Genomic DNA, 24,407 nt, shown 5'->3' with positions numbered 1-24,407 from the left:
AAAACTAGGGATGGGCGAGTACCGATACCAGGTATCCGTATCAAGCCGATACCAGCCTTTTTTCAAGTACTCGAGTACTCGTGACGCAGACGAGTGAAAGCGACCGATGGCAGAGGGGGAAGACGTTAAGTGAGTCCTCCTTGCCTGTAACTGGCGCTAGCTGGCAGCAGTTTTTCACCAAAACTTCACCGGTTTGGAAATACTTCAAAATTGTGAATCTTAAACTAAAAGAGCATTTTTGTGTTTTATTTTGAGCGTTAAGGCTATTGAAGAGTGACTGTGCTGTTATTTTTTTGTCAAAATTAAAGGAAATATATTTGTTTAAAAATATCTTTTAGTGATTTTTTTTTTTATTTGTCAAAATGTACTACTTTTATCGGCAGTTGGTATCGGTATCGGTGAGTACTGAGGGTCTGAGTATCGGTATTGGTATCGGTCTGAAAAAAAAGTAGTATCGAACATCCCTAGTTAAAACCTTATTTGTGTCTGCGCTCTGGGATCCAACCTCAGAACATAAGTGGTATCAGTATTGGTGACTACTCAAGAATTGAGTACTCACACTGGTCTGAAAAAAAAAAAAAAAAAAAAGTGTTATCGAACATTCCCCTTTTTTTCTAACGTTTTATTTCAGATAGCATGTAAAAATATAGCACAATCAGCACCAGCCATGAATCTAGAATGTTCACACATACAGTAATAAGGCTGAAGACTATTTCAGTCCCTGAAGTACAGTAGTATCGAATTCCACCATAGGCAAATGCAATAGCAAAAACTAAATAGAAAAATATGCACTGCTGCTATTGTTATTAATGAGGCAAGGAGCATATTTCTGCTCCTGTAGAAAACTATTTACTTATTTTTCTTTTCCCCTAACAGCTCTATTGCTCACCCAGGACAGAAAATGGATTCAAAGTGTTTTTTTTTTTGTTTTTTTTAAGAGTCACCCAGCGCCCGAGAGGCAGGCCATACGTCAGCGGGATGGCGCTCGGCGTTAACGTAACCAGGTTACTGCAAAAGTGGGAGACGGATGGAGACGGATGGCGACGGCTGGCGTAACTTTATTTGTTTCTGTGCACTTGGATTTTCAACAGATCAGGCCGGCTGCACTCGCTCGGCGCACAAGCTCAATTGTAACTTATTACAGTGTATAAAAATGTCTGGATGCGCGTTTAATAACGACGGGATCGAATTGAAGTTCCCGGGTGACGGATGCGAGCCGCCGCTCGATGTGTCACCGCGTAAACGACACGGGCACAGACTGAGATGGTAAAATGATCAAATGTGATGTACTACGCTCAACTATTCCGTTTGTAAAATAATACTTGAAAGTCACTTCAAGATGTTCATTAAGCGGCACTAATCAATTGTATCACACTGTCTGTTTATAAAGAGCTCAGATTGTCTCCGGGGTAGAGCGCCGAAAAGAATCATGTACCAACAGATCGTATTCTTTTGGGTGATCAAAATCAGTTGTGTTTTGTGTGTGACAGATCAAAACTTCTAGAAATAGGTTTTAAAAATGTAAATATAAAAAGTGCTGCTGGTAGAGTGCTGACTAGAACCATGCATATACAGATCTGATGTATGACCTCAGCAATATTGTTTTGGGTACAATGTAAGATCATCTGGGCTTTGGATGCAACAACAAAAAGCTCCTCAAAAGGTTTTAAGTGCTCCTTGTAGAGTGCCGAAAAGAACCGTTAATCTACAGATCTGACCGCCCACCTCAGCCATATTGTTTTAGGTGTCATATACAAAATCAATAGGGGTCTTTATATGGCATAAATCAGTAATTTATCAAGGGTAAAAAAAATAAAAAATAAAATAAAAACCTGAAACTGCTACTGGTAAAGTGCCGAAAAGAAGCATCCACCACAGATCTGACCTTCAACCTCAGTTGTATTGTTTTGGTTTACAATTAAAATGAATATGATTCTGTCATCTCTGATATCAATTCCTTAAAGTTTATTAACACATTCACTGCCAGTTCAGCAAAAAAAAAAAATTGACATTGACGTCTTTTTCTGTCAATGGCAGTGAATGAGTTAAAAATGTCAACGTAACAAATTACTGATAGAGCGCCAAATAGAAAATACAGCTAGGGAGTGGCTGTTTCCACATCATTTTCGGGTATTATTCAAAATCAGCCTAGTTGAGTTAATGATGTAAAACAGCAATCCTAAAAGGTGTTAAACTGCTACCAGCAGAGTGACGAAAAGAAACCTGACCTTCAACCTCAGATTACACTTTTAGATACTCAAAAATAATACATTTTTTTCATATTCTGTTGGTGACATAAATTCTTGGAGGTTTAATAAAAAGCAAATTGTAAAACTATAACTGGTCGAGCGCCAAATAGAAAACTTTACCCGCCGTCAACCTTAGCCAAATTGTTTTGGATATGAAATTACTTGAGTTGAGTCAGTGGCACAAAGCAATAATACCTGAGGAGAAAAAAAATGTATTGAAATAAGATGAGTCGTGCACTGAAAAGAAACGTGCCTCAAGATCTAAGGCTTACACGTCATGCTCTTTATGCAGTCAAATAGTCATTAGGGCACTTGCGGTGGCGGAGACAAATCCAAAGTGAAAGTAAAGAAAGCAAATGTGACCAGAAAGGAAAAATGACTCTATTACTGGAGCTTAAAAACACTATTACCAAAAACTATTTTGCTGTGTTTCAAATCTATGGCGTGAATTGAAAAGTGATGGTGTTATTGACTAGCCTGTTTAAGCAATGAGTGTGCTGATGGGAAGTTAAAAAAAAAAAAAAAAAAAAAAAAGGAGAAAGGTCTATTGATTTCCTTTGAGAAGGTTTTAATAAATATGGCTCTTGGTTATTGACTAGACTAAAAAGGAGGAACTCGTCACTGTCGTCTGGAAACACAAAACATGGCCGCCACTCAGCATGGCAATCGATTGCCAATTAACATGTACATGGACACACACACACACACATACCACATTTTCATTTAGAACAATGTTAAGTAATCACATTTTTTTTTTATAACATACACAATGTTTGAAGATAAATATCAAATGCATTTTTTTCTGTATATAGATTTAATGATTAATTTTGTCTTCGTATCCATCAAAATCAAAAGAGTGTAAATCAAATTAAAAAAAAAAACAATGACAATGAAGAAATCAATTCAAAAATAAAAACAATAGGGTTTTATATAAATGAAATGTGCCACTATATATTGGATTTTAAATAATAAAACAAAGTATTGAATATGTTTTAAAACAGGAAATAAAACATTTAAAGGGATACTTGATTCATTGAGCCATTTTCAGCAGTGAAAATTTAATATTTTGTCTATAATTAATGTGGTAACTTCATTATTTTTTATGTACATTTAATACCTTTAAAAATAATTTTTTCTACTTGCTGTCGACTGATGATGACATCACCTGTGCTGAGAAATTAGGTAACGGCCAATCATGGCTCAGTTTACCGACCAAACGTGACCTAATTTCTCAGCACAGGTGATGTCATCATCAGTCGACAGCAAGAAGAAACATTACTTTTTAAAGGTATTAATTGTACATGAAAAATAATGAATTTATCAAATTCATTCTGGACAAAATATTAACTTTTCACAGCTAAAAATTGTTCAGTGAGTCAAGTATCCCTTCATTAAATTTGAAAACAAAACCATTTAACTAACTGAACTAACTAAACAAAACCTATCATAAATTTCTGCTATTTTTTTTGTCAACATTTTTTGACCTACTGACAAACTTACAAGTAAAATTCCAAGTTGTTTTTTTTTTTTTTTTTGTATTTTTTATTTTTTTTTGCCAGGGCAGGAACTCAACTGAATGAGTACATTATGGTATGGAGGGTAGAAGACACAGGTGCAGGGAAACAGGGCGAAGAGGCAATCAAAAAGGCGATTTAAGTAAACAAAACAAGGAGGTAAACAAGGATATAGCTGAGAAAAACAATAACATCCAAAAAAAACAAGCAAGGCAAACCGTGAGGAGAACTTCAGGGCAAAAAAAACGGGCAGCACGACGTGAGGGAAACACAATGAATCGACGCGGATGGAGGGGAGACAAGAAACTAAATAGACATACACTAATTGACAACAAAACAAAACAGATCATGGCTGAAACTTAAAAGAAACATGAGGATAAACTCAAACAAAACCCACTCCAAACTAGAAGCCTGACAAAAGCAAAAAAACAGACCAAAACCCAACCCAAACCATGACAGAGGGACGTCTTATCAAAGACATTGGTCGTGAAAAAATCTCTTTCTGGGATTACTAGGCAGGACGAGGTCTCGCCGGGTGCGCGTTGCGCGCGTGATAATGAAGTGTACACAGGAGAGGATTACACTTCCCCTGGATTCCCGCCGTCGGCCCCGTCTTCCGCGCCGCGTGCTTGCACGGGAACACGCATCAACGCGGCAGCGCTGATAATGCCGAATCGAAGCGGGCGGCTTCAGTTGGCGCTCGGGGAGTTTGGATATCTCACGTGTACAAAATGATACCGGCCGTATTACGTTACTGGAACTGCTGCAGCGGAGCCAGGACGTAAACATACGATGAGATGCTAACTTTAGCATCTGCCCAGAATAAAAGCTCACAAAGCCCGCGGAGCCCCAAGTGTGAGAAAAGCAGGTCAGGAGATAAAAGTTAAAAGCTGCGGCGCTTAAAATATGACTTGTGAAATATGACCCAAGTTACCTTGCGAGGCTTTCAGATTGGATGGGAGTTGATACAACTAGAGCATTTTACTACTTTTCTATATTTAACGACAAAAGTAAAGTGGGCCCATTCTAGTCTCAGTTCTCCACACTGGACTGCTTGCTTAAGTCAAGTCAAGTCATCTTTATTTATATAGCGCCTTCAAACAGACCTAAATTTGAAACTCGCAGTGATAAGATACTGATTCTGATTTGTCCAGATGTTTCCACATTATTCTGACAACATCTGGAATTGTCACAATTGTCAAATTCCACATCTTCATCATTGGCTTCAAATAAGCTAAACTTAAAATATTATGCAAGTGTGGAATTGCCAATGTGGAGTAAACATTTTTGACTGGCGAGTATAATTGAACGTATTTGAAGTTCAAACATTCTTTTCGGCTAAATGATATAAACAGCATATTTTCCCATAATGCTGCCACGGCGTATTACTTGCGCATGTGTGAGTGGAAGAAAAAAAAAAAAAAAAAAAAAAAAAAGAATTTGGCCCACATACCAATACGTTAAAAATATATTAAAAATATTTATTCTTATTTTATACTTTTATGATTTATTGTTATGCCTGCAATGCATAATTTAGAAATGGTAAATTTTTCTACCATATTTTAGGTTCCGTATTGCACACGTGCAAGTAATACCCCATAGCATTATGGGAATATATGCTATGTTCGTAGAATTTAGCTTACGAGTACGTTCAAGCGTATTTGCGATACAATTGGCCGATATAATTACGGCAGCTCTTCGATAAAGATCGGTTATTTTTTTGTTGATGTTTTTCCGACACATGCACACACATTACACTATAAGACGAAAACAATGACATTTCAAATATTTTCCGGAAAATATATTAAGAAAAATCATCAAATAAATCAGACAACATTTGCAGCGTTCTCTCTGTGGTAAGAATGTCGTTTATTAGTGTTAAGGGACCAAAAATAAAGATATTGTATTCATTATATATTTTTTGATGAACCAATGATCAGAAGTGCATTCTGTCAAATATCGGAATCGGCCTAAAAAACAAAAAAAAAAAAAAAAAAAAAGTCCTTATCCTAGCGTTCAGATATCATTCCAAATAAACCGGGTCCATTTTTGATCACACTCCGACAGTGATCCAGCTGCAGCATCTGCTCCATTCCATTACCTCCATCCATCCCTTCATTCATCCTACCATCCATTCATCCTCAACTCATCTCCGGGCCTGTCAAAGCAACGAAAGGACGCCATCTCGGCGTGGTGCCAGAGAGGGGGCAGAGGTCGTACGTCACGGCCGTTCCCTGCCTGCGGAATCGTGTTATCGATCGGAATGGACCTCACTCCCTGCGCTGCAGCCGCTCACGACTGCATACTTTGTCATGGGGGAGGCGGACGGCTAAACATGATGGAGGAGATTATGTGGAGGGTGAAGATACGTCTTCAAGAGCTACTTTCGGAATAAGAATCAAAATTATCTTTATTGGTCAAGTATGTAGGAATTTTGTCAGTGGTAGTATCTGCCACTTTAGTATCGCAGAACACACAACAATAAAATAAACAACAGTTAGGATGTGACACCTATGAACAGAGAGGCTTAAGTGTGCCATTGGTGCTCTAGTACCAAAAATGGATAGAAGTGAAGGTCAGAGTCATCAAGCAAAAATGGAGGGAAAGTAAGTAGACTACGCATGTAATTTAGAAGTACATTAATAGTTCGTCTTATTTTGAAGAAAGTCAATAGTGGTTTGTTTTCTTTGTTGAAGTAGAATTAGACATTTATCTTTAAACCATCATCTCAAACCATTCACTCATTCACTCCCAGCCATTTTCACTGAAACACCCTTCGCTCCTGGTTGTTTTACTGGATTTTGACTGATTTCGCACGGCCCACAGAATATTGTCTGCTATTGCTATAAAAACATGGAACCTATCAAAAAAAATTACAAAAGAGTCTCTTTATATATTAGTATATTTCTGTTTCCGTTACGCAGCAATTAACATTCAAATATAGCTAAGTTTCATCATTATTCACAAATCTGTTTAAAACAGCTTGTTTGCAACATGGCCCTGGTTGATTTCTTATACTCTGCTGCCACCTGCTGGCCGTTTTTGTAATAACTACCATTGCTTCAACCGTTCTCTTCAGTTCAGAGGTTGCATCAAAGCCTTCTATATGCTCTAGTATTTAAAAAAATACAAATGTAAAAATACGTGTTTGGGACACTGGTGATATTTAAAATAGAACGTATTTATACGTTTTGGGGAGCAAATGAGTTAACGCAAGTTTGTCAGCACGCTGTTCATTAAATCAAAGTAACAATCAGTTCTTTGCTAACACAAAAATCAACAACAAAGCGCCAAGTTTGGTCATTTAGAAACAAACACAACATTGCCAGATTGGACAAGGCACAATCAATCAATTTCACACAGTCAATTGATCCCTAAGAATGGACTGATTATCAATTATTATTCATATGTTTTGCAACATTGATATTTCGTCTTCCACCAAACAGCAAGGCCTGAATTTATGCAAGCAAAGCTATCAAGGCCGCAACGGAACACAAGTCGTACGCATTGATTTGTTCGAGAAATGCAAAGCAAATCCAACAGGCCGGAAACGGCGTCAGCAAAAGAAATGAGGCAACCAAGGAGATGCACTGATAGGATGTGCAGCGCTAAGATGTCGTCTGATAGGCCTGAAGGTGAACCAATCAATTATTCTCCCTTGTCAATAATTCAGAGTGGACCAGGGGCTCTGTGTGTACAAGGCAACACGTGTACACGCACACACACTGTATACAGAGAGCTGTGGCATGATTTGATTTAAGATGACCAGTCAATGTGGATCCAAGGCTTGAGAGGGAGCGATGCTTTAAATTATTGCTGGGTTTTAAGACACACGGGGCGGGCAAGCACTAGCCTTCATTTATTCCAACTTTCGCCTCAATACTCCTTCTTAGTTATGTCGCCATGTGCGTACCTCATTTCAGCTTCCGCCGAATTCTTAGACAGGATCGCTTCAAAAATGTTTTCTTGCTTGGTTAAATCAGTCAAAATTCTTCGGATCTTCAATAATCTCTCCAAGTCTTTAGTGATTTAAAAATAAATATATAAAACAGTCTTCCCTGTGGAAGAGTTGCTCTGATAAAAAAAAAAAATAAAAAATAAAAATCATTGCTAGGATGACCCAAAACTTAAAATGGTTCTTGGAAAAGGGAAAACACACAAACACACGCACACACTTGAGTGTAATTGAACAGAAGCCCTGCTTGTTTGCCACGCTACTAAAGTGATTCAGATGGAAGAATTTCCCTGAGGTGGTGCATCTTCAACAGAAAGAATTAGAGAGGGGCAACTCTCTTCTTCTCTAATCTTCTGTCCTCATCTCCAACTACACACACACACACACACACACACGCACACTCACAAACATACACGACTGACTGTTCCAGAAACCCCCAGTCTGGTCTTTCTCTCTGCCTTCCATTAAAATATGAACGGGCTAGTTAAAGCACAATTGGACCATTTGTCTGCATGGGCTTCTTCTTGAGCGCAATGCTGTATATATGAGATAGATATAGGTAGCTAGCTATGATTAGATAGGTAGCTAGGTAGCGAGATAGCTAAATAGCTAGCTATCTCCAGGCTGGATGTTTCAGCTACTTCCAAGCTGAGACAGAGCTTTCTCATACTCGACAGAAAATGTTGTTCTAATACTGTATATGTATGTAGTTGGGTAGCACAATATATCGGAAAAACATCGCTATCGCTATATTGGCCCATGTAATATGCATGTCACAAAGTTTCAAAGTTGGAATTTTTTGCTTTTATCTGAATTTGACCATTCAGCCTCTTAACTAAAATGTGCACAACCATCCAATAGTTGAAAATCGAGAGGTAATCAAAATTAATTAACTAAGAATATATTGAGTTTGCTTATTTTGCTTGCATGAAAAATGTAATTCTTTCATTAGATAATAAAAATGGCATTTCTTTAGGTAGCTACATGTTAAATATCGCATTAACATCGATATCGCTATATTCAGCAACTATGATCTCGTGATTTTCCAATATCGTGCATCCCTATTATATAGTTTGATATGCAGCTAGCTATGATAGATAAACACGACTGGTAGCTAGCCAGCTATGTACGATAGATTGGATTAGATAGATTAGCACACTAGATTAGACTGATTAGCTAGCTAGCTAGATAGCCAGCCAGACAGACAGACAGACAAATTAGCTAGCTAACTAGTTAGCTAGCTATATTAGATAGATTAGCTAGCTAGATAGATAAAATAGATTAGATTAGCTAGCTAACTAGATAAAATAGATTAGCTAGCTAGCTAGATAAAATAGATTAGCTAGCTAGCTAGATAAATAGATTAGCTAGCTAGATAAAATAGATTAGCTAGCTAGCTAGCTAGATAAAATAGATTAGCTAGCTAGCTAGCTAGATAAAATAGATTAGCTAGCTAGCTAGCTAGATAAAATAGATTAGCTAAGTAGCTAGACAGACAGATAGAATAGATTAGCTAGCTAAGTAGCTAGATAGATTAGACAGACAGACAGACAGCTAGATAGTCAGCCAGAGCACTAGTCAGATAGCTAGATATTTTTCTTGAATCATTTCACAGTGCAATGAAATCTCAAGACTGAAAGTTTTCTTGAGCAAAGTGTACATACAGTACTGCCCAATGTTGGAAAGATTGGCATTGGTTATGTTCTAGGACTGCCTTTGACCTCATCCACAGTAAATGCAAGATTATCAAAAATCTATTGAGTGTTTCTGCTGTTCTTGTTTTATCACGGACCTGAAAAAGGTCCTAACAGCCAAGTTAATTCATACTCATTTACACATTGAGCTCCAACTACTGTAACGTCCATGTCAGAAACGACAGTAAACTGATTTCAGTCTTGCACAAAACACTGAAAAGGACTTCTGACACAATTTAAGGACTAGAACGTGAATGATGAAGTATCCAACAATGACAAGTAGAATGACCGCAGTCACTTTCAGCTGTTTAAAAAAAAAAAGATCTTTAGGATTCATAACGCATCTGACAATGAGCTGATGTGAAAACGTGGACATTACAGCAGCTCGTTTGGACGACAAATGTACCGGGCCTCTGCCGTTACAGCTGACAATTGCCGCTAATTGGCATCATAGATATCAGTGAGCGATGCCGGCTCGGCAACATTGTATAATGTCACGCATGCAGTTTGTGGTGATAGGCAAGTATTTGCCAAAACAATCACAGACAGAACAGCAAATACCATAAGAAAAAAAAAGAGAATGCTCCTGAGGGCTCAACAATACAAGAGGTTGAATTATGACTCTGAAGAATAACAGAAACTAAACTGTATCTACAGCGTGTGTAATTGCGTTCCTCATATTTTGCATGCAGCAAAATGCAGGATGTCTCCCGGCCCCTCTGCCTCCAGCCAACCAGTCAGAATGGAACAGCCTGCCTTTTAATTACCTGCACTGTGATAAAGACAGCGAGCTTGCGTGTGTGCGTGTGCATGTGTGCGCACACATGGATGGGAAAGAGGCAGTGATGCTTGACGTTCCAGCGTGCATCATAAACTGTAAAGTGATATCTCTGGATGCAAAGCCAAAGAGAGTAAAAAGAAGGTGCAATTTGGGATGTATGTTTGTATGTGTAGGTGTGTTTGTGTGCGCGTGCGTGTTTTTTTAAATCATAAGCAAATGGTGGCTCCTAGTGGGCAGCAGATTGCCTCAGCTCACACCACTGCCTCCGCAAATTAATACCATTGATTTTCCTCTGCACGCACAATTTTATTTATTTTTTTACGCAGTCACACACACATACACACTTGTTAAAAAGGATGTCGATGTGACAGTAAACTCAAAGTATCTTGTGAGCATTCCAAATCAACAGGACAGTTGAGAGGTGTAATAATACCCTGTTTTGGAAAAAAGGGGGATGGGAATCTAAAGTTAAGTTTTTTTTCTGATTCATCAATTAATCGGAAAAATAAATGGCAGACTAATCAGCTAGTGAAATAATCAGTTGCAGCTCGTGCTGTCACAATCAGATCTTTTTTTGAATCGATTAATCTAACAATTATTCAACTAATCGGATTTGTTTCAATTTTGCTTTAAAGTGTATTACAAAAGAAAATAAAATACTGTTTATTAACCAGTGATTGGTGTTTATTTCGCACTTCGTATTTGTATACTGATTTATTTATTTATTATTTATTTATTTTTTTTTAAAGGGAGGATTGATGTGGCACTATGTTATTGGTTCAATCATTATTTTCCAAAGGAAAAAAAAAAGAAGATGTTTCCAAATGTCTTATTTTAATCAAGATAATCAGTCTTCTTTCATGACGGACTATAGAAATCAGGGAACAATTACTGTTGATATGCAGAAATCAGAGAATCTGAACAATTAAAAAACTGTCTCCAAACTATTACTCAATTATTAAAATAGTTGCCGATTAATTTAATAGATTACTTGTCGATTAATCGATTAATTTTGGCAGCTCTAGTTGCAGCTAGGGGTGCAACCGTTTAGAATTTTGGTGTACGATTATAATCTGAGAAAAAAAAAAAAGTGTTTTATGGTTTATTTTAACCCCTTAAAATAAATATAAATATTTTTTTTATAAATCATCTTTTTCTTTCATTTTTCTTTTTTTTTTTCCATTTCAATCATACTTACGGGTGAAATTTTTGTCCACAGCCTTTAAACTAGCCATTTTCGCAGGAAAATGCGTATGCCGAGATACGTTTCTTGGGAGTCTCAAGATGGCGGCACCGTGGCTTCAAAAATCTTAAAAAAAAATAATAAAAAAATTTTAAAAAAAATTAAAAAAAAATTATCCTGACGTTTAATAACCACGGTTAAATCGGAAAACCAGTTAACAACTGCACCCTTAGTTGCAAGCCCCTATTGAACTCTGTATTCCATATGAAATACCGCATAAGAAAAAATACAGCACAATCAACTGGCGCCAATAGACCAATTGCAGCGTTGTGTATGTTTACAGATGGAACGCAGCAGCCTGTTGCACATGGGCAGTCGCCGCAGTCGGTCTGACGAAAAGCACAAAACACACACATGCACACACCTGCCATCTCTAATGATGATTTATGCCGGGGCCGAGGGGACGGCGACCATGCATAACCGCAGCAGTCACAAACACCCGCGGAGAGCCGGTCGTCGGCGGAAGCGACACCCCTCGCCCCGCTGCCCCTCGAAAGGAGACAGAAATGACAAGATGGATATGTCGCAACAGCTGCGAGCACCGGGCCAACTGTACAAATGCATATTGATGAATGACAAGCGAGCAGATACATGAAAAATGCATGCACGGCCGCGCCAGATATACTTATTTCCCCCGCCGACTCGCGCGCTGCGAGCTCATTTACCGTTCGCTATCTGTGACACGGGCATAGACGCGCGGTTCTTTTGCAGATATTTCCTCGGAGGGGGAAATCGCTCTTTTGTACTCGTCTTCACACGCGGTGAACTTGCGCTCTTTGCGGAAAACACACTTGTGACGGGCACTTGCCGCCCGTGCGCTGTATGTACAAACACGAAGTACGCGCTTACGCTCGCCTCTCTCGAGATGAGCTCTTTGACTCTGATGCTAATTACTGTTGTTTGTGGAATGTAAACACTGAAATAGTGCTACTCCATTGTTGCTACAGTCAACACATAACTATTCACGGGTGGTCGGGAGCAAGACCCAACAGAGAAAATTTGTCAATCGACTTTAAAAAAAAAAAAAAAAGCGCTATAACAGTTACAGGTCAACTTAATTTTAAGACATTTTACACAAAGATAAGCCAGCAGAGATTAATGCGGCTAACATTGTACTTCCTGTTAATACTCTTATTTTTAAATGTGTTCTCACCACTTCTGGTGCACACGCTAACTTGAAGAGATCAACGGTCATCATAGGAGGCTTTCCCATCATGCTTTGTTGCTGTTACTAGTAACACTTGGGATTGTGTTTTTCCTCTTGTATGTTTTTATTTTTGTTGATTTTTTTGGGGAGTTTTGTACAGACAAGGTTTAATATACTTCTATACTATATATTGTTTGGGCTGATGCCTGCGCGATTTTGAAACTGTGTGGGCTCCTACCTGCCAATTCATGGCCCAAAATATAGGATAGGACGGCCCACCGGGAATTGTCCCGCCCCTCCAGATGGCCCAGTCTGTGTTATAGACTGTATATGTGGTAGACAAGGTAATAATAGTTTGATTGGAGTTTTGCTTTTTAAAAGTAAGTACTTTTAAATGCAGTGCATAATACTGCTTACCAAATACATTTTCATTAAAATCATGGTTAGTTTAATATAATTTTGCTAAAATAAAACGTAGAGTAGTTAGTTTAAAAAAAAAAGTTTTAATATAGGCTTACAGGTATTTCATTAACAAAAATGTTATTCCACTTTAAGCTGACATTTTTTCAATCTGTTTTTGTTAAGTACTGTACATACATGGATCTGATGTACGGTATAGATCCGGATTATCAACCAATTGCAATAGCAGATGTTGATGATGTCATAGTTTGAAAACTGCTCAAGCACATCCGAGCACGGAGCTGCAGGACCAGCCAGCCGTACATGCGCGTCTACGTTAAAATGGCTGCTCGGGAATGGCAGGTGCTAAGCCAACTTGCGCCATACCAGCTACCACCAGCTAGCGTGGCTAAACACTGTCCTGTCTCAGTGTTCAGTTACTACTATAAGTCACTATTCCTTGTTTCCATGGCAGCAAATAAGTTACAAGTATTGTTATTACGAAAGGAGGAAAAGTAGTGGAGAGGACGGAGAAGCCATGCTAACTGCTAATCTAGCATAAAATATATAGAGTAGCGAAACACTACAACAACAAGTGCTTTGTTGAAACAGTACACTTTAGCAGGTACATCAATCTTAAGAGATTTCCTCTTTTTTTTCTTTTTTTTTATAAATGTTACATGATAAGAGTGAAAAGTATAGGGAATGTCGAGGATGTCACGAGTCAGGACAAGGGTGTCATGTAGCTTCTGCTAACAAGGAAAGGTCACCGTCATTTACAGATCGGCGTTTATCTCGTCATGAACCATGGGAGCATATTTGACAATATGTTTTACTCTGTCCTGTGTTAGTTCAAGTCCTGGCCAGAACTGCGTGAGAGCAAACTCATTAGAAGAATCCGTCCCTTTACCTTAGGACATGACATTTTTCTAATTAACGTGTGGAATTACAATCAGTCGCCTGGATGCCAGAGCAGCGTGCGGGAAAGGTGATTAATCTTAAGATTGGCGTTTCTCAAAGAATATAAATCATCAACCCTCTCAAGCAGCATGCCGCAAGCTATAGATGTGAACTTTAAATATGTTGTTTTTCTTCCCTTTTCTTTCCAAGTTGGCTGCGTCAGTGAGGAAATTAGGAAAATAAAAGCAAAGCAGCATTTAGCATTAAGACGGTGGTCTAATGAAAGCAATCAAGTACATACTCTTTAGTAACAAACATTCACACCTTTATTACTACAAGAATTGGAACACAAAGTTTTGAGTCGCAACAACTTTCACAACAATAAGAGGACTGGTTTAATATGGTAGTAATAAGCACTAGCGCCACCTACAAGTCATCACAGAATACGCACGATAAATTATGCAGTTAGCCTTGAATAGACTGATAGATGATAATATACAGGAAATTTAACACATTCACTGCCAGCCCAGCAAAAATGCATCATTTGACGTCTTTTTCCGTCAATGGCAGCGAATGAGTTAATCAAATATTTTTTTGCTAAAGTTGGCAGAGGTCTGTATTGTTCTCGCGACCTTTTCACAAAATCTTCCGACGACAACCTCTTGTGTGAAAGCGCAGTGCGTAGACGTCATACAACACAACTCAAATCCAATCTCACTGGCACCCAAAGGACATTTGAAGGCATCCTGCGGGGATCCGCGGCATCAAAGAGTCAAAACATACGGCGACGGGTGTTGCTTTGGTTTGCCGCCGCTCGACAAGCCACACAGGAATACTGCGTTTAGCTGCCATAACTACATGTCAGCCTCTCCTCCGCTCCCATCTGTTCCCCTCCGCTTCCATTATCCCCCCCCACCCCAATGCCGAGCCGCGCGTCCTTGCAACCTCCTCCATCATCGTCCCCGCGCGGGGGGTGGAAACTTGGAGGCAGACCAAGTCGGCTCTCTTGAGTCCCGCCTGGGTGACTTGCATCTTCGTTTTGCCTCCTCCTCCCCACCCCTCAGGCTTTTTACTCCAGGGCCTGTGGGCCTGAGAACTGGCAGCTCGGGGGAGCCCATTGTTGGAGGGATTAACCACACGCGGCAGTTATTGTGCAGGACACACATACACACCTGGACAGATGTGGGGTCATGTTTTCCAGTGTATTCCCTACCAATGTGCCTGCGGCATATTACTGTGGTGAAGGAGACTATCAGTTGAATATCAAATCCACTTAATTGCTCAAAATACTTATATTAGGGCGAACATAAAAAGGCACACAAAAAAAAAAACTCAGCTGTCTGAGTACAGTCTGCCAGGGTAAGGCTGGTCATTAGGAAATTAGGGAGTTTCTTGAACGGTCATTCCATTTTCGGGTCATTGCCCCTCCCACCCCTGTTGATCAATATTAATCTGGTCACCATTCTATCCTGATCGACGTACGACAAATAGTAAATCGCCAAATGTCGCCGCCCCCGCCCCAAGGTTGACGAAGTGGATTTGGTGCCCCAGTTGCCAAATATTTTTGCAGGCTGTTTCCCCCCCCCCCAGTGAGTGGGGGAGATGGGGGGAGCCTGTCCAAAAATAAATTATTTGTTTCATCGCCCCAAAAAAATTCTCAAAAAACGCTGATAAATATTCAATATGCATTTTTCCTGAATAGTGGGGACTATGTGGGGGCGGGGAAAAACATCTGAGCCAAAATATTAAACTAAAAATAAATAAATAAATAAATAAATAGATAAATAAATAAATTACAATATTGGCAAAAAATGAAAAATTTAAAATTCAAAAAAGTGCAAATCCAAGACCACAGGTGCCAGAGGAGTATGTGGGGGGTCTACTGTATGTATAAAAAATATATATATAGATCTCACATTGAATAAATACAGAACGAGCCCTGCTGTGAACAGTGAGAAAAACAAGTAATTAGCGGACCCCAAAATATTTAAAATTGCTCATATTAACAGATCAAATCATTAAATACCCCACAGACTATAATTTCAAAACATTATTTTAAACTCAACTTACATTAACCTTAAAAATAAATGATTTATAGATTAGATTTTGTAAAATTAAAGAACAAACACTTATACGGCAGATTGTGTAACTTCTGCTCAAAACCCAGGCACAACTTAGCTTCTCCATTGTGAAGATCAATCGAGATGTACAACTAGCAACTTTGTGAACATTTCCACAAAAAAAGGAAAATGCAATGAGCACTTCAAACGCCTCTAAAATCTTAATAAAATTTTAAAAAATAAATAAATCAGAAAAAAAAACACTGACTAAAGTGCATACTACATCTCTGGAGCCACTTCCCTAGTATCTGACAAGCAAATGCGCCCGCTAATGGATCTAACTCAAGTTATTGATCGATGATTCACAAGCGCAAGAGAGACCCGAGACTTTATCAGCATCTAAAAACGCAGCGCTGATATTGCAGGTGTAATCCGCAGCACGTGAGATGATCTCTGCCAGAGGGGCTCCAGATAAGAGTCCTCCTCCAGGGTCCGGTCTGCGTAATCATGTTGAGATTTGCTCACACGCAGACTGGGAATACAAATGTACATATGAGCTATGCCTGGGCCAAAAAACAATAACACACTTATCATTACTAGAAAGAGACTTATCACACATTCTAAAACAGCTCATGGATGTCTTAATAACATGCGCTATCTGGCCGGTTCTGTCCAATGCAAGTGAACGAGCTCATACCGACTCCTTTGGTTACCATGACAACCAGGCAGAGCGTGAAAATTACTAATAAGTTGACTACTCCAATGAGTAAAAGGAAATAAAACCCAAGCACAACAGACAATAAAAGCATTTTCACTTGTGAAGGCAGCACTTCATATGCTTCATATTAGGGATGGGCGAGTACTGATACCAGGTATCGGTATCGGTATCGGGCCGATACCAGCCTTTTTTTCAAGTACTCGAGTACTCGTGACGCAGACGAGTTCAAGCGACCGATGGCAGAGGGGGAAGACGTTAAGTGAGTCCTCCTTTGCCTGTAGCTGGCGCTAGCTTGCAGCAGTTTTTCACCAAAACGTCACCGGTTTGGAAATACTTCAAAATTGTGAATCTTAAACTAAAAGAGCATTTTTGTGTTTTATTTTGAGCGTTAAGACTATTGAAGAGTGACTGTGCTGTTTTTTCGTCAAAATTAAAGGAAATATATTTGTTTTAAAAATATCTTTTAGTGATTTTTTTTTTTTTATTTGTCAAAATGTACTACTGGTATCGGCAGTTGGTATCGGTATCGGTGAGTACCGAGGGTCTGGGTATCGGTCTGAAAAAAAGTGGTATCGAACATCCCTACTTCATATTAACAAACACGAATACTTTGAGTGTCAACTTCGATGACGTTGATCCATTCCAATGCATTCCAGAAAAGAAATGTGTCAAGTGCCTGGCAAACTGGCAAACAACCATACCAACCCAAATATATATTTGCCAAACTAATCGTGCCCAAATAAAGGTGTGTGCGTGCGCCTTGAGGGGGTAGCGGAAGATAGCAAAGCAGACAAGAAAACGAGAAGAAGAAGAAAAAAGCGGAGGAATTGAAACAGGCTTGTGTGTCCCACATTTACATCTCCTCACTCGCTCTCCACTCTAATCATAACCCCCCCCCCCCCAATCTCCCCCTTTCGATGCCTCTTTTCACCAATCTGCACAATCCTTTCACCCGCAACCCCCCCAACCCCCAACCCAATCCTTCACCACCCCAACCTGCACTGCAGAGTCCCAGCAGCAGCTCACAGGAGAGGTGGCACACTTTGAGGATAAATTTAGAAATGAAGCACAATCCCCAGGCCGGCACACAAAAGAAGGGAAGTAGAGACAACACACACACACACACGCACACGCGCACACACGTGTCTGATCACATGCGCCAAACAGTCGACATACTTTCGGCACACAGACAGACGACGGCATGAAAGGAATGTGCGTGAGCGGGCGCTTTGCTGCAGTCAAATCAGGTGAGTGGAGCACTTAGAATTAAATGTAACAAGTTCAAAAGAAGTTGGAAGGGCTATGAAGGACGCATTGGAAAGGATTAGTAATTTAAAAAAAAGAAAAAGAAAAAAAAAAAAAGGAAATCACAAGAAATGTCAATGCCGTGAGAAGAATTTTGTTTTTAATAAATATATATCACAAGAAAAAGTCATAATTTTATTAGGTTAGTTGCAAATGTTGCACTGATAGTTGTAATTATAGAAGAATTAACATTATCATTTAAAAAAAGGTTTAATATGTCATAACATAATTTAATATGTCATATTGTAAAAAAATTATGTAAGTGAAGTAGTAAAATTATAAGGAAAAAAGATGTAACTTTACAAGACTAAGATCATTAGAAGAAAAAAAACGTCTAATATTGCAAGAAAAAGTACAAGAGACAAGTTGTAATTTAACAAGCACAAAGTCAAAACATTCTTTTTAAAAAAAGTACTAATTCTACAAGAATAAAGTCATAATATTGGATTTTAGGAGAATAAAGTCATTTGACAATTCTCAAGGATAAAGGCTTAATCATTTACGAATAAAGTTTTAATTTACAAGGACATGTACGTATGAATGTAATACGATCAAAAGTTGTGATTTTATGACCCCAAAAAAAGTCACATTGCAATTGGAAAGTCACAGTATTATACCAATAAAGTGACACTTCTTTAATAATAAAGTTGTCAAATTACAAGTCATAATTTACACAAATAAAGTTAATTTACAATAATAAATGTCCAGCAGCTGGAAGCAATAGGGAATCAAATTATATATAAAAGCTTATGAGTATTTCTTTTGAGCAAAGTGAAACAATAGATTTTCTCTTTTTTATTTTTTTAAAGTCAAAACTCAAGTTTGTATTTTTAGGAAAGTGCAGTATCCATTATTTTTTTTTTTAACACTAAGTGTGACAATGCTAGTGTGTATGCTGCAGCTTGGGCACCTGCAAAAATAGCAATTACTACTTTCCTATTAGCAGTTTTAGGTTTTTGACAAATTTGGTGAGCGCGCTATTTTTTCGCAAAATGATATTATTAGCCTGTTCTTTTCATAGATCATATAAGTCTATACTATATATGGCTCTCTTTGACGATGCAACGTTAATGTCTCAAAAAACACGTCATTTTTTCCCCCCTCTGAAAAGTGATAGTTTTGGAGACGCAATGTTTCCACCAGCCATTTTTATTTTATTTTTTTTTGCAATCAACTGTGTACCTTACATTGAGCTAGCTAGCTTCAACCGCTGCCCATAGCGACCCAGACTTTTACTTCATCATCTTGAGAGGTTTATAACAAAGTGCCTCACCTGCCTGTCAAACCTCGACTGGAATCTTCCGTCAAGCCAACAACGCTATAGCAACATGGCGCCTTACAATGTGTAAAACATGTGTGCAGCCTCTCAAAAATATGATATTGGATTTTTTTTTTTTTTTTTTTTTTTTTTTTTTAAGAGAATAGTTGCTCGGTTCTACCAAAAAAAAAAAAAAAAAAAGCCAGTCTGAGAGTTTGTGTTGATTCGTGAATTGGACGGGTTTTACTGTGTTATTAAATTTCACTCAAAAGTTACGGTTTGTGCTTTACTATTTTCTATTTGAGCACCACCACAAATATTTTTAAGGATTCCCTCTAGTGCCTACTCAACCTTTACAGCCCACTTGGCGGCAGTTGGAATGACCAGCATGATACTAATAATAAGATTGGATGCGAAAAACGAGGGGAGAGTGCGGCTATCATGTGGGAGGTAAAACGTCAAGTTCAGGGCTGAGCGGCGGCGCACAGTGCAATGAGCACCCGTGCGTGTGCGTGTGCGAGAGACTCTCCCAGCCAAGTGCCCTCCCGTCGCCTCAAAGTCACTCTCCTCCTCCGTCTATCATCCGCCTCTCGTGGTGGGGTCCGAAGCTACTCTGGTATTACGAGTCCCATTACGCCACATTCCCCCGCCATGCACAACACCCTCGGCGGAAAATGTGATAAGTCGGCGTTCATCTCGTGCTGAAGGCACAGCAAATTATGAAGACTGCCTCGCCTCCCTGTCACAACCTAATAATAGGATTAATCTGCTCCAAGGTCAAACGACTGTAAAAGAAAGGAATAGTGAATACAATAAAGACAGACTATATTAGAAGTTTTCTTTTTAGGAAGGTGTAAATAAGATTTCTGAACTGCAATGAGGTATGCTCACAAGATACAGGTGGCAAAAGTTGGGCTATTCAACTAAATAGGTTGCATTTTAAAGCCAAGGTCATCTATGACAGAAATAAATTGGAAAATGTGTATATTTGAGTGATTTCCAGCAGTATTTGTCAGCCGACAAGAGCGGCCACGTGTCTGTCATTGAAGAGTGGTGTTGGGTTTTCCTCTCAATTACCTGATCAATTTCTGCAAGCAGGACACTTGTTTCATGGATTAGACAGGAATCTATAGTTCCCTGGGTTCATCCGCAGTAGAGTTGGCTCCCGTCATCAACAGCAGCTGGAAATACATTTAAAAATAAAAAGAAATAAAAATAAATAAAGTCATGTGAAAGCGACGATTGTAACGTTACAAAGATTAGCTCTTGTAATATTTCTCTTTTTCTTGGAAAATGTTTTTTTTTTTTTTTATTTATTTTTTATTTATTTAACCTTTATTTAACCAGGATAGTCCCGTTGAGATTAAGAACCTCTTTTTCAAGGGAGTCCTGGCCAAGAGGCAGCAAAACAGTTTTCATTACAGTTACAAATAAAAGTTTAACTTACAATCACATAAAAATGATATAAAACAGTTACAAATCAATGAGGCCGTCTCAAGTGCTCTTAATCTGGATCTAAAATCGTTCAATGAAACAAGTTCCGTTAGTTTCCAGTCCTTTTGCAACCTTATTTATCCATCCATCCATTTTCTTAACCGCTTGCTGCATGCTCACAAGGGTCGCAGGAGCTGCTGGAACCTATCCCAGCTGGCTTCGGGCACACCCTGAACTGGTTGCCAGCCAATTGCAGATTAATTAATTTATTTATTTATTTTGCAATATAATAATTACAGCTTTCTGTGAAATTGTGACATTTTCTTGTAATATGAGTTTATTCTTGTGAAATTAAGACTTTTGTTGTAAAACAATGATTGTATTCTTGGACAATAACGACTTTCTTGTAGTTTACAATATCATTGTAAAGAACAAAAATAACTGTCACTGTAATTTTTAAGACTGCAATTACTACTGAAATTGTGATTTCATTGCAAAAATATTCTTGTCAGCTAACTACTTTCCCCCATAAAATCATGTATTTATTGGAAAATGACAAAACAAAATAGTGCTTCATTCTTTTAGTATTAGTACTGCCTGTAAATTACTATTTTACCCCCCCCCCCCCCCCCCCAAACAAAAAAAACCCATCAAAATACAACTTTATTCATGCAATATTAATGTTTCGACTTAGAAATCTACTTTCTTACGAAAATTAAATAACTTTTTTTTTTTCCAGGCTTTTACTATGCTCCCCCTTTGGAAGCATGGCTCAAGTTGTCTTTTTTTTTTTCTCCCCCTCACCCTCCCCCTCCTTCCCGCTTTCCCTTCTTATCTAAGATCTTAGCACGCTTCGACAGGCTTTTTCGTCCTGTCTCCCTCTACTGGCCATTGTTGTTCATATTTCTTGGACGGGTTGAGCTTGTCTAGTGATTTTTTTTGTTGCACTGTACTTGTGCAATGACAATAAAGAATTGCATTAAAAAAAATTACAATTGTCTTGTAATGCAGTATTGTTAATTTTTCCACATTAAAAGTAAACTTTCCAAAATATTGCTACTTTTTTTCCCCTGACATTTAAATAATTAGTGTAGACACTTTTACTATTATTTTTTTATTTGATTGCTTTTGGCTTGTCAAAGCACACACAGCTGTTTAGTCAGAGCTACACGGCAACGGAAGCACCAGACGGACTCCAAATATTGACATACGGAAAGTTTGCCCATGCATAAACGGACTTAAGCGCTCGATAGTGAAGTGCGTACCGCCGGCCGGTGGATGTGCAGTGACCAGGGCTGCCGTTTAAGAGCGCCTTTGCTTCTAACCGAGACAAATTGTCCAAGAGGGACAACCGGAGAAGAGGCGGAGAGGGATTACTTAACACATGCTGCAGGAATAAACACCAGTGGGAGCCTCCGCAGATCAATAACCACACTGACTACAACACGCACGCACGGAGTCGGACGCGGATCAATGCTCGCAGTGCAGGAAAGCACGTTAATGAACACGCATTTGTATGCGGCAAATATCGCAAAAAACAAACGTGTCGCTTGTGTAGGCAACGCAAGGATTATACACACGATGGATACACAAAATCCAAACGGTCATAATGAAACTCGTAGTCCACAAACCACTTTGGTTCAATATGGAGCCGTAAAATAACACTCTTGTTTCATTTGAAGGTGACAATAACATCTCTGTCGTTGCCATGCCAACCTAAAAAAAAAATAAAAAATAAAAAATACAATCTTCAAGCTTTTTATTGCTACCCCATGTATACAGAACGGTTGACTACATTTGCTGTCAAAGTACACCAAGTAACTCGAAAAAAATGCTGATAGAATGGACATAATTTACCATTTTTTATATCATCCTTCCTGCTAACTCGACATCCGTTTCATTCAGTCTCAAAAGGTGCCGCTCGTCCCAATTTATGAATGGTTTGTTAAAGGGGGGAAAAAAAAAAAAGCTGCATCCTTCCTCTCCAATTTCTCTCACAAGAAATTAAAAAGACGGCAGGTGTGAAGACGCCCACGTGCACTCCAATAAGTGATGCCGCTATAGTGAGACAGTATAAATAAAATCTGATTAGACAGAAGCGTAATCTCTTGAGCTCTGCTGTCAATTAAAATTCAATTTCGCCAGCGCATCAGCACGCACACACCTTTAAACATGAAAAAAAAAGACTCTCAAAGTGTTTGTCTGTCATAAACGCACGGGTGTAATAGCCTGGTTAATGTGTCCTGATGGATCAAAATGACAGTAACTTGTTTACGTGCAAGTTCTGTTATGTTCTGGGGTTGGATCCCAAAAGCGCAGACACAAATAAGATTTTAACTCTTTATTCGCATAACATCGAGAGGCGTAGAACAAACTTGACTAGACGAGAAACAACGAGAATGTATCAAGAATTACGAGACGCTAAGCTAACTTGGGCCGTAGAGTTGCACAGAGGAACAGAGGTAATAATCCGACAAAACACACACTTCTCAGACAGGCTTATAAAGACAGAGAATCGATCTGATTGGCTGTTGACCAGATAAAGAGATTAAAGATTCTTGACATCACATAGCTTCTGTCATCACATAGCGCACCACCAGTTGATACCAGATGCCGATTACATCAATTCAAAACAGACACTTGACCTCACGGTCGTGACCCAAGCATAACCCTTGCATGACCCTAGTCATGAGAGCAAGGGCCAATTGGAATCATTTTCAGACTCCTTTCTCACATACAGAAATGTGCATGTTTCCTCAATAAGGTGTTGATGTTTTGGTTAGCAACAGAGTTCAAATTGGATAACTGGGGTAAACAAAATCATATTAGAGGGGGGTCCTCGATTTATGACAGTCCCGAACACAACAAACTTTGTGTTTGTCATTGGATTGTTTGAGATTTATGTCCTAATAAGAATACTATGTTATACTGTTTAAAGCAAATATATAAAAAAAAATCTTAACATATTACAAAAAAATTGTGGGAGCAATTTTAAATATAAATTTAAACAATTTATATACTGTATTTACAAGTCAGCTCCATGTATAGAAAATAGATTGGTGTATATGAATGAGACAAAATTAGAAAAATGGTTGACAATCATGACAGTCATTTTATTCCCAGATAGATTGACGATGTGTTATTCATGCAATTTAACATAATTTTTCCTCTTTTTTTTTTTTTTTTTTTTTTTCCTCAACCGAACCCTTCATTGCTTAATGCTGCCTGAAGTGGAGGGTCCTTAATTAGGGACTGTCTTTTTTTTAATCCAAAGCTTTTATAGCAAACTCCGTGGAGGAAGCGCCAGCTGCCAGCTTTGATTGGGGTGGACCAAAAAAAATTTGGTTTAAAAAAGAATAAAGACTAATTTGAGCCATTTAGCGAGGCAGATGCAACTCGCTAACAAAAGAAAAGATCCCCTTGGTGTTTGTTTCGTGAGACACACCAACAAAAGTTCCATAAAGACTTATACAACCTAGTAAAGCTACGAACTTCCAATCCATCCATTTTTTTTTTTTTTGCACTTATCATGGGTGAGTTGGAACCGGTGGCAACAAAAAAAGTTGTGGAATCGCAGCACAATGCTTACAATGCTTTCAATTCATTCTCAATGACATCTGCAAATTACCAAGCAGGTGGCTAATGTTCTCCCTCACTGACGCGTGTGTCAGCCATCTTCAAAGGGTGAGTAATTTCACTTGAATGATGGTAGTTCTATCATTTATAAAAGACGTCACAACAATATTACTA

The 24,407-nt window shown here is 38.6% G+C and overlaps 1 protein-coding gene across 2 annotated transcripts in view; it reads right to left on the bottom strand.

The window, feature by feature from the left end:
• Positions 1–24,407, bottom strand: part of dab1a (DAB adaptor protein 1a) — a 221,073-nt gene that overhangs the window by 160,389 nt on the left and 36,277 nt on the right. For both annotated transcript variants that reach the window (XM_077534768.1, XM_077534766.1), the window contains one exon: positions 20,301–20,404. The gene's annotated coding sequence lies outside the window, so the exon portion shown is untranslated. The remainder of the gene's footprint in view (positions 1–20,300; positions 20,405–24,407) is intronic.

This window comes from Festucalex cinctus, chromosome 10 (assembly GCF_051991245.1).
Source record: "Festucalex cinctus isolate MCC-2025b chromosome 10, RoL_Fcin_1.0, whole genome shotgun sequence".
NCBI lineage: Eukaryota > Metazoa > Chordata > Actinopteri > Syngnathiformes > Syngnathidae > Festucalex > Festucalex cinctus.
This window is presented reverse-complemented; position numbering and strand designations above follow the sequence as displayed.